This window comes from Camellia sinensis, chromosome 1 (assembly GCF_055761805.1).
Source record: "Camellia sinensis isolate YWXY chromosome 1, ASM5576180v1, whole genome shotgun sequence".
In the NCBI taxonomy this organism is placed as follows: domain Eukaryota; kingdom Viridiplantae; phylum Streptophyta; class Magnoliopsida; order Ericales; family Theaceae; genus Camellia; species Camellia sinensis.
Window position 1 is genome coordinate 127,886,055 of NC_138961.1, and position 11,031 is coordinate 127,897,085.

Consider the following 11,031-nt stretch of genomic DNA (forward strand, 5'->3'; position numbering starts at 1 on the left):
AAACACACATTAACCCGTTTAATCAAACTCACATGATTTTTGAGGCAGAGAATGCTGATTGAAGACTAGTGAGAGCTAAAAGACAAAATTTGATATACAGGTGAGTGTTAGCGTTGCCTCTAAATAAATGTTTCTTGGCGCAATTCACTTAACGTGCACTTATATCCATTGTTAAGGAATCCATACAAGCTCTTGATAGAATCAGCAATTGGGTAGGGTCTATGTCGTTTCCATTCTCACTCGGCATTGCTTGTGGATGCATAATAGGTTTGGGAGGCATCTGAAGAAATTCAATACTTCCTTGGAGCATCTCTACGACTTTGTTCATGGAAGGACGATTAATAGGCTTCATTTGTATGCACCATAAAGCTACTACCATCATCTTCTTTACCATCTCCCTCTCCTCCTCCGTCGTTTCTCCCATTTTTATGTGTTTTCCATCTGTGAATTGGCCATGAACCCACGAAGGGAAATAACTTTGGCTTGAATTAGCTGATGCATTCCAATTCCTCCTCTTGCCTGCTATTTCCATCAACAACATTCCAAAACTATAAACGTCAGCTTTATATGAAACACCTCCAATGTTTTTGTAGAACAACTCTGGGGCCATGTAACCCATGGTTCCTCTAACTCTGGGTAAGCCATGTAACACATGGGTAGGGTCTATGTCGTTTCCATTCTATATATCATTAGCAAAGCATATAATAAGTTATATATATATATTATATAATAGCAAACAACCTAGCTATAATTAGTTTAATTAGGTTCGTTAGAATGATTTATAGAACTTATTGTATGCTTTGCTAGGTTTACTTGCTCTTGTTATCACTTTATTTTTTTTGTTCTTTTTAACTGCCTTAGTCACATTGCTGAATCTATGCTCATTTTTTTAACAACTCAAATCTTCCTCTTGCTATTTATCATAGGTATGACATTTATTCTATTTAGTGAACACTATGAAAAGTTATCTTTTAATACAAAAGAAATGTCCCTTAATACAAAACAAGATAATATAAAATGAAATGCAGCAGTATAAAAGAAAACTTGAACATAAGTTTTGGAAATTGGGTCACAATGGAAGGATAAAAGAACATTTTCTTATTACTTCTTTGTCTACCTACACAGGAGTAATCCTAGCAGCAAGGACTTTATGTGCACCATGTGTGTTTGGATTTTTAATCTATAAGTTTAGGACAAGGCATTTATCGATGTTTGATAGCATTGAAGGTTTCCTACGAAGTCAAAATAATCTCAAGCCTATTAGGTACTCATACTCGGATATCAAGAAGATGACCAAAGGTTTTAGGGACAAGTTGGGGGAAGGAGGCTATGGTTCTGTATACAAAGGAAAGCTTCAAAGTGGCACTCTTGTGGCAGTTAAGATGTTAAGTAAGCCTAAATCTGGTGGGCAAGAATTCATCAATGAAGTAGCCACCATAGAAAGGATTCATCATGTCAATGTGGTTCATCTAATTGGATTTTGTGCTGAGTAAGCGTGCTCTTATTTATGACTTCATGCCTAATGGGTCTCTTGAGAAGTACATCTTTTCTAGAAAAGGAAAAATTCCTTAGGTTGTGAGCAAATGTATGAAATCTCTCTTGGAGTGGCAAGGGGGATTGAATATTTGCATGGAGTTTGTGACATGCAAATCCTGCATTTTGATATAAAGCCTCACAACATTCTCCTTGATGAGAATTTCACTCCAAAAGTTTCTGACTTTGGGCTGGCAAAATTGTATCCAACAGTTGATAGTATTTTGCCTCTCACTACAGCAAGAGGAACCATGGGTTACATGGCCCCAGAGTTGTTCTACAAAAACATTGGAGGTGTTTCATATAAAGCTGACGTTTATAGTTTTGGAATGTTGTTGATGGAAATAGCAGGCAAGAGGAGGAATTGGAATGCATCACCTAATTCAAGCCAAATTTATTTCCCTTCGTGGGTTTATGGCCAATTCACAGATGGAAAACACATAAAAATGGGAGAAACGACGGAGGAGGAGAGGGAGATGGTAAAGAAGATGATGGTAGTAGCTCTATTATAGCGATCCCGGGTTTACCCTTGTTGGACAGTGATTCGGACATGTATCCGTGGATGTTGGTTGTTGTTTATTATCTTGTTTGCATCCTCTTTACTTCATATTTGAGTTATAGGATGTGTTGGGCAGGTTTGTTACAGGTTGGTTGTGTTTGAGAGCCTAGTGTTGCTGCCCAGATTTTTGGACCTTCGCTCGAGCGAGGAGTTGGTCGCTCGAGCGAGAGTGAGGTTCGTGTCTGGTGGGTCGAGCCAGGGTGGCTTCGCTCGAGCGAGTGTTGCGTCTGGTTCTGGACCTGAGAGTTGCCATTCTTGGCTCGAGCGAGCTTCCTTCGCTCGAGCGGTCTGGGTTTTTCCTCGCTCGATCGAGAACATCTTGGCTCGAGCGAGAGTTTCTGTGTCTGGTCGCTCGAGCGACAGAGGCTTCGCTCGAGCGAGCGTGTTTTATATCAGCGGACAGTAGCGATTTTGAACATCACTTTTCACTTTCTTTTTGTGATCAAACCCTAGATCCGAGACTCTCTCTCTCCACAGTTATATTCTCTCTAAGATTTGATCTCCCTAGAGTGTGAATCTAGCCTAGGGCTTTTGTTAAAAAGATAGAGGGCATTGAGAGCTTCGTTTTAATCTGAAAAAGTTTGGTTTTGGAGCACGTTGATCTTCGAGTCTTCATCTCCTTTTTGGCTTAAACTTCGAGGTAGGGATGTCCTACTCCTCTCTATGGGTTTTTTCTTTACATTTTGGCATTTTGAGATGTTGGGGTTGGTTAGGTAATTTTGTGAAAGTTTGGGGCTTTTGTGCAATTTTACAAAAGTTGGGGTTTTATTCATAATAAACCTGAATGCATGTTTGGCATAGAGAAATGGAATAAATGTTAAATCATTGATGAAAATGGGACCTAAGGGTTGAAATGTTAATTATGGGAATTGACCTAATTACATTGTTTAATTAATTGGGATAATTAATTGTGAAGAATGAGGAAATGAAATGTTGATTGAATATCCATTGTGCATTTATTTTTTGTTTAGAAATAACTGCTTTGGGCTATCGGTGGAGGATAGTCGTGATTGTTGTAGACAATGCATGATGATTAGGCAAACTGAAACTAATCAATGAAATGTGTCATGGAACTTGACGGTTGATAGAATACATTAACTGTATGTATTGGGTGATTGTATATAGAACCAATGTGTTTATCTACGTTATGTGTAGAGGAGGAGATGGGGGATGTACTCCGCGGTTTAGGGGAAGATAGGGGATGTACCTCTAAACCGGATAGTATTGGGAGAAGATAGGGGATGAACTCCGTAGATACATCTCATATGCTTGTCTAGAAAAGTGAAGATAGAGCTCATATGCTTATCTTTGTGAAGTGTGGATATAGCTTATATGCTTATCTGTGGATATTGTTGATGTACATATCTGTTGTAGAATGTGGATATAGCTTATTTGCTTATCTGTGAATGTGGATATTGTTGTTATACATATCTGTTGAGAATGTGGCTGGTGCTTATATGCCTATCCGTTGAAAAAGGGAAAATGAAAAGTAACTTGGACTTATGAGTCGGTTGACATAAATTTGTGATTTATGTGAATGTATCAGTGTTGACCATCTATCAATTGCTAATCTTTTAGTCATTGTTCATGGTTGGTTTAGTATATTTCTGCTGGGCTGTGGCTCACCCTATATGGGAATATCATTTTCAGGTACAGGTAGCATGCCACCTCCAAGGACATGGCTTGGGAGGCTAGGGGCGGGCACACTTTTGTTGATTTACTTTTGATGTATTACATGTAAACTCAAGCCAAGGGCTTAACGTGTACGAGCTAGTGCTCTTTTGATGTAACCAAGTGTTAACTTGGAAAGCTGTAAGCCCGTAGGGCATTTTGTTTTGATGTTAACATGTAATACTTATGTAATGAGACGCTAATGAATAATAGAAGGTGGTTTGTTTATATGTCAATGCATGTCTTATTTGATGGGTTTAATGTAATTATTTTGAGGGCGTTACAACTTGGTATCAGAGCGTACCGGGTTCGAATACTTAGGGTACGTGGGAAGTGATTAGTATCACAATGGGTTTGTCTCGCTTGATAGAGACTTAGATGTAGTATCATATGCTATGTGTTTAATTGATAACATGCTTATGTGACTATGTGGGTATGGGATTTAATTTCTGGGATGTTGATTGGATCCTTGAGTTTCTGGGAGTCTTGTTGGAAAAGCACTTGATCAATGCTGTTTCTAACCGGAACTCTAGTAACGCCTTGGGACTATCATTATCTGGAAATGAAATTCGTAAGTGCTTATGTGTTTATGTGCTTATGTGGAGTGAATTACAGTTGTCCATGTATTAGGACGTGAGTGTTTAGTTTCGGCACATTTATGAATGTGCTAACGTTTTGTGTTGCCTTTATTAGGATGTCAGGACGAGGAAGAGGAGCTAGACGTGGTAGACCTGCGAGGCAGGAAGTACCGTTACCGGGTGATATTCCGGTAGTACAGGAGGGAGTTGGTCAGGCCAATGTGGCCGAGCCAGTGGGTCAGCAGGCCATGGGTGCCTTGGCCAGAGAGATAGCAGGAGCTTTGGGTATTCTTAGAACTGAGAATCAGGCAGCTGAGGCAGGGCCTTCTTTCTTGAAGAGAGAGTTTTTTCGGTCTAATCCGGATGAGTTTGTCGGGGATCCGAAGGAGCCACTGAAGGCTGATGAGTGGCTAGAGCAAATGGGTAAGACGTTCGAGATGCTTGGCATCGAGGACGGAACACTGAAAGTGACCTTGGCATCCTTCCAACTGAAGGGAGATGCGGGTCAATGGTGGAAGTACGAGAAGGCTCGTGTTGGTGGTACTTGGGAGGCATTTGTGAATGCTTTTCAGGAGAGGTTTTTGTCTGCAGCAGCTAGGGAGAAGCTGAGGGATCAGTTCAGCCGGCTTAAACAGCAGGGCTTGTCAGTGGCCGAGTTTGAGGCTACTTTTACCAGTCTGTCCAGGTTTGCACCGGAACTGGTGGCGTCTGAGGAACGCCGTTGCTATGAGTTTGACCGGAAGTTGAATCGGGCTACGGTTAAGAATAAGTACCCTATGCCCCGTATAGATGATTTGTTTGACCAGTTGAAGGGTTCCCGTTGTTTCTCTAAGATAGACTTGAGATCGGGTTACCACCAGTTGAGGGTCAGGGAGGAGGATATTCCGAAGACGGCATTCCGTACGCGGTATGGCCATTATGAGTTTCTGGTGATGCCATTCGGGCTTACCAATGCACCGGCAGTCTTTATGGACTTGATGAACCGGATTTTTCGGGAGTTCTTAGACCGATTTGTGGTCGTCTTCGTGGACGACATCCTTATCTATTCGCCTTCAGAGGAGGAGCACGAGGAACACTTGAGAGTGGTGCTTGAGTTACTTAGAGCCCATAGGCTGTATGCCAAGTTTGGGAAGTGTGAGTTCTGGCTGAGGGAAGTCAAATTCTTAGGCCACGTGGTATCTGGGGAAGGGGTGTCCGTTGATACATCCAAGGTTGAGGCAGTGCAAGATTGGGCACAACCTAAGAGTGTGTTTGAGATCCGCAGTTTTCTGGGATTAGCTGGGTATTACCGTCGGTTTGTGAAAGATTTCTCCAGGTTAGCGTCACCGTTGACTAGACTGACTCGGAAGGGAGTCAAGTTTGTGTGGAGTGAGACTTGTGAAAAGTCGTTCCAAGAGCTGAAAGTTAGATTGACCACCGCTCCGGTGTTGATTATTCCGGAGAGAGGTTTGGGTTATGCGGTTTATTGTGATGCCTCACAAGAGGGTTTGGGTTGTGTGTTGATGCAAGAGGGGAAAGTGGTAGCTTATGGCTCACGTCAGTTGAAAATACACGAGAAGAATTACCCCACACACGACCTAGAGTTAGCGGCAGTGATCTTTGCCTTGAAAATTTGGAGGCACTACCTTTATGGTGAGAAGTTCGAGGTGTTCTCGGACCACAAGAGTTTGAAGTATCTGTTTACACAGAGAGACTTGAATTTGAGGCAGAGGAGATGGATGGAGTTCATCGAGGATTATGATTTTGAGTTGCATTATCATCCGGGAAAGGCCAATGTTGTGGCCGATGCCCTTAGTAGGAAATCCATTAGTGATGTAGCTAGTACAGCCATCCGGGAATGGGAGATGTTGGGAGCACTTGGCGAGTTTGATTTGCTACTGGGCGAATCTGTTGAGGCTGCGGCCTTGTTTTCTGTTGTTGCGCAGCCTACACTTGTGATTAGAGTGTTAGAGGCACAGAGAGGTGACCTTGAGGTAGAATCCCTCCGAGAGAAGATCTCCAGTGGGAAAGTTGAGAAGGGTTTGACGGTGTATCCCGACCTGAGTGTGAGATACCGAGACCGTTTGTTTGTACCGGAGTCTTGCCGTGAGGAAGTACTCCGAGAGTTTCATCATTCGCGCCTTGCGGTGCATCCGGGAGGTACTAAGATGTATCAGGATTTGGGTCGCCAGTTTTGGTGGCGAGGTATGAAGAGAGATGTGGCGGTTTTCGTATCGAAGTGCCTTACTTGCCAGCAAGTGAAGGCCGAGCATCAGAGGCCAGCGGGTTTGTTGCAACCCTTGCCTATTGCCGAGTGGAAGTGGGAGCATGTCACTATGGACTTCGTTGTAGGTCTTCCGAGGACTCAGCGGGGTAGTGATGCTATTTGGGTGGTTGTAGACCGGTTGACTAAGTCGGCGCACTTTATTTCTATGCGCGTGAGAGATTCGGTAGATCATCTTGCTGATTTGTATATTCGGGACGTAGTGAGATTGCACGGGGTCCCAGTGACGATCGTCTCAGATAGAGATCCTCGTTTTACTGCTAGGTTGTGGCAGAGTTTGCAGAGTGCCTTGGGCACGAAGTTGACCTTTAGTACGGCCTATCATCCTCAGACTGACGGGCAGTCCGAGCGTACTATTCAGATCCTCGAGGATATGCTTCGGGGTTGTGTCCTGGACTTCAGTGGGACGTGGGAGAGGCACTTGCCATTGGTAGAGTTTGCCTACAACAACAGCTTTCAGTCTAGCATCGGTATGGCACCGTTTGAGGCCTTGTATGGCCGACCGTGTAGGTCTCCAGTTTGTTGGGCCGAGGTGGGTGATGCACCTTTGTTGGGTCCGGAGTTGGTTAGGGAGACGACGGAGAAAGTTGAGCTTATCCGTAGGAGGCTTGTTACAGCCCAGAGTCGACAAAAGAGTTATGCCGACCGTAGGAGGAGACCTTTAGCGTTTGAGGTAGGTGATCATGTCTTTTTGAAGATATCACCTAGACGAGGTTTGATGAGGTTTGGGAAGAGTGGGAAGTTATCCCCTCGGTTTATTGGTCCTTTTGAGATCCTTGAGAGGATTGGTGAGGTTGCTTATCGGTTAGCCTTACCGCCGCAGTTGTCCGGAGTGCATGACGTGTTTCATGTGAGTATGCTTCGGAAGTATGAGCCAGATCCATCACATGTGTTGGATTGGACCGATTTAGAGGTAGATGAGGATGCCTCGTATGAGGAGAGACCGGTTCGGGTCTTGGATAGGCGGGATCAGGTCCTGCGTGGCAAGACCATTCCTTTGGTGAAAGTCTTGTGGAAACATCACGGAGTGGAGGAGGCCACTTGGGAACGTGAGTTGGAAGTCCGCGAGAAATATCCGGACTTCTTTGTTGATATGTGATCTTGTATTTAAATTTTGCATTTTGTTGAACTTAAGAGCTTTTATATATGTCTTAAGTTGTGAAACATTGAAAATGTTTTGGTTCATTGGAAGTATGTTTTGGAACTTGCCTCATATGGAAGTTGAATGTGACACTATATGTGTTGAATGTATTGTTGAAATTGGAAAGATAATGCGTAATATTAATGCATGTTGAAAGTACATATGTTGTTTACATATTGTGAAATGCCTCTTGTTATAGGGAGGGGGTGACCGGTAATGAGTTGGATTGTTGGATGTTAAATGGTAACATTGTTTAAAATGGAGGAGAACCTGTTTTTGAAAACTTGTGCTTAATTTCGGGAACGAAATTCTTTAAGGGGGGGAGGTTATAGCGATCCCGGGTTTACCCTTGTTGGACAGTGATCCGGACATGTGTCCGTGGATGTTGGTTGTTGTTTATTATCTTGTTTGCATCCTCTTTACTTCATATTTGAGTTATAGGATGTGTTGGGCAGGTTTGTTACAGGTTGGTTGTGTTTGGGAGCCTAGTGTTGCTGCCCAGATTTTTGGACCTTCGCTCGAGCGAGGAGTTGGTCGCTCGAGCAAGAGTGAGGTTCGTGTCTGGTGGGTCGAGCCAGGGTGGCTTCGCTCGAGCGAGTGTTGCGTCTGGTTCTGGACCTGAGAGTTGCCATTCTTGGCTCGAGCGAGCTTCCTTCGCTCGAGCGGTCTGGGTTTTTCCTCGCTCGATCGAGAACATCTTGACTCGAGCGAGAGTTTCTGTGTCTGGTCGCTCGAGCGACAGAGGCTTCGCTCGAGCGAGCGTGTTTTATATCAGCGGACAGTAGCGATTTTGAACATCACTTTTCACTTTCTTTTTGTGATCAAACCCTAGATCCGAGACTCTCTCTCTCCACACTTATATTCTCTCTAAGATTTGATCTCCCTAGAGTGAGAATCTAGCCTAGGGCTTTTGTTAAAAAGATAGAGGGCATTGAGAGCTTCGTTTTAATCTGAAAAAGTTTGGTTTTGGAGCACGTTGATCTTCGAGTCTTCATCTCCTTTTTGGCTTAAACTTCGAGGTAGGGATATCCTACTCCTCTCTATGGGTTTTTTCTTTACATTTTGGCATTTTGAGATGTTGGGGTTGGTTTGGTAATTTTGTGAAAGTTTGGGGCTTTTGTGCAATTTTACAAAAGTTGGGGTTTTATTCATAATAAACCTAAATGCATGTTTGGCATAGAGAAATTGAATAAATGTTAAATCATTGATGAAAATGGGACCTAAGGGTTGAAATGTTAATTATGGGAATTGACCTAATTACATTGTTTAATTAATTGGGATAATTAATTGTGAAGAATGAGGAAATGAAATGTTGATTGAATATCCATTGTGCATTTATTTTCTGTTTAGAAATAACTGCTTTGGGCTATCGGTGGAGGATAGTCGTGATTGTTGTAGACAATGCATGATGATTAGGCAAACTGAAACTAATCAATGAAATGTGTCATGGAACTTGACGGTTGATAGAATACATTAACTGTATGTATTGGGTGATTGTATATAGAACCAATGTGTTTATATATGTTATGTGTAGAGGAGGAGATAGGGGATGTACTCCGCGGTTTAGGGGAAGATAGGGGATGTACCTCTAAACCGGATAGTGTTGGGAGAAGATTGGGGATGAACTCCGTAGATACAGCTCATATGTTTGTCTAGAAAAGTGAAGATAGAGCTCATATGCTTATCTTTGTGAAGTGTGGATATAGCTTATATGCTTATCTGTGGATATTGTTGATGTACATATCTGTTGTAGAATGTGGATATAGCTTATTTGCTTATCTGTGAATGTGGATATTGTTGTTATACATATCTGTTGAGAATGTGGCTAGTGCTTATATGCCTATCCGTTGAAAAAGGGAAAATGAAAAGTAACTTGGACTTATGAGTCGGTTGACATAAATTTGTGATTTATGTGAATGTATCAGTGTTGACCATCTATCAATTGCTAATCTTTTAGTCATTGTTCATGGTTGGTTTAGTATATTTCTGCTGGGCTGTGGCTCACCCTATATGGGAATATCATTTTCAGGTACAGGTAGCATGCCACCTCCAAGGACATAGCTTGGGAGGCTAGGGGCGGGCACACTTTTGTTGATTTACTTTTGATGTATTACATGTAAACTCAAGCCAAGGGCTTAACGTGTACGAGCTAGTGCTCTTTTGATGTAACCAAGTGTTAACTTGGAAAGCTGTAAGCCCGTAGGGCATTTTGTTTTGATGTTAACATGTAATACTTATGTAATGAGACGCTAATGAATAATAGAAGGTGGTTTGTTTATATGTCAATGCATGTCTTATTTGATGGGTTTAATGTAATTATTTTGAGGGCGTTACATCTATGGTGCATACAAATGAAGCCTATTAACCGTCCTTCCATGAACAAAGTCGTAGAGATGCTCCAAGGAAGTATTGAATTTCTTCAGATGCCTCCTAAACCTTTTATGCATCCACAGGCAATGCCGAGTGAGAATGGAAACGACATAGACCCTACCCAATTGCCGATTCTATTAGGCGCTTGTATGGATTCCGTAACAATGGATATAAGTGCACGTTAAGTGCATTGCGCCAAGAAACATTTATTTAGAGGCAACGCTGACACTTAACTGCATATCAAATTTTGTCTTTTAGCCCTCACTAGTCTTCAATCAGCATTCTCTGCCTCAAAAATCATGTGAGTTTGATTAAACCGGTTAATGTGTGTTTTTGAGTGGCCTTGGATTACTTAACTTGGTGGTCTCTTTTTGAATATGTATGCCTGATTATAGAAATACAAAACTGAGGATAGTTTGTTTACTAATTGAATTTGTTTTATTTTCTTACGTGGCTTGTTGGAAATAGAGTATTACCTGTGAGGTTTAGTTCATGAAGTATTACTATCCTTTGTTCAAGAAAGTCTTGCCACTCATTGAAAGAAAAAAATTGAGGAATTTTCCAACTAATTTCCCCCTCTGTCACACATGTTTTCTATATTTTCTGGCGGTGGGTATGATAAAAAACAATAGTCAATGAAAAACATTTTTCAAGGTCAACAAAAAACAAACTTATTTGGACAGAAATTGTTTTCTACTTTTAGAAGGCGGAAAATATTTTTCCGGACTAAAATCTTGTCGATATAACCACACTACCAACGTTACTCACCTCCACCACCAAAACTTGCACTAACTAGTGGGAATAAAAGAAGTCAAGCCGGCCACATCCTTATTTAATTTTCGCAACATTACCTTGTCCATCATAGAAATGAAATAATATGTACTATCGGCCTTTTTGCTCTAACATGATGGCATCA

At 42.0% G+C, this 11,031-nt stretch overlaps 1 pseudogene; it reads left to right on the top strand.

The window, feature by feature from the left end:
• Window positions 1-391: 391 nt before the first annotated feature.
• LOC145819921 (rust resistance kinase Lr10 pseudogene) lies at window positions 392-10,300 on the top strand (annotated as a pseudogene).
• The last annotated feature ends 731 nt before the right edge of the window (window positions 10,301-11,031 follow it).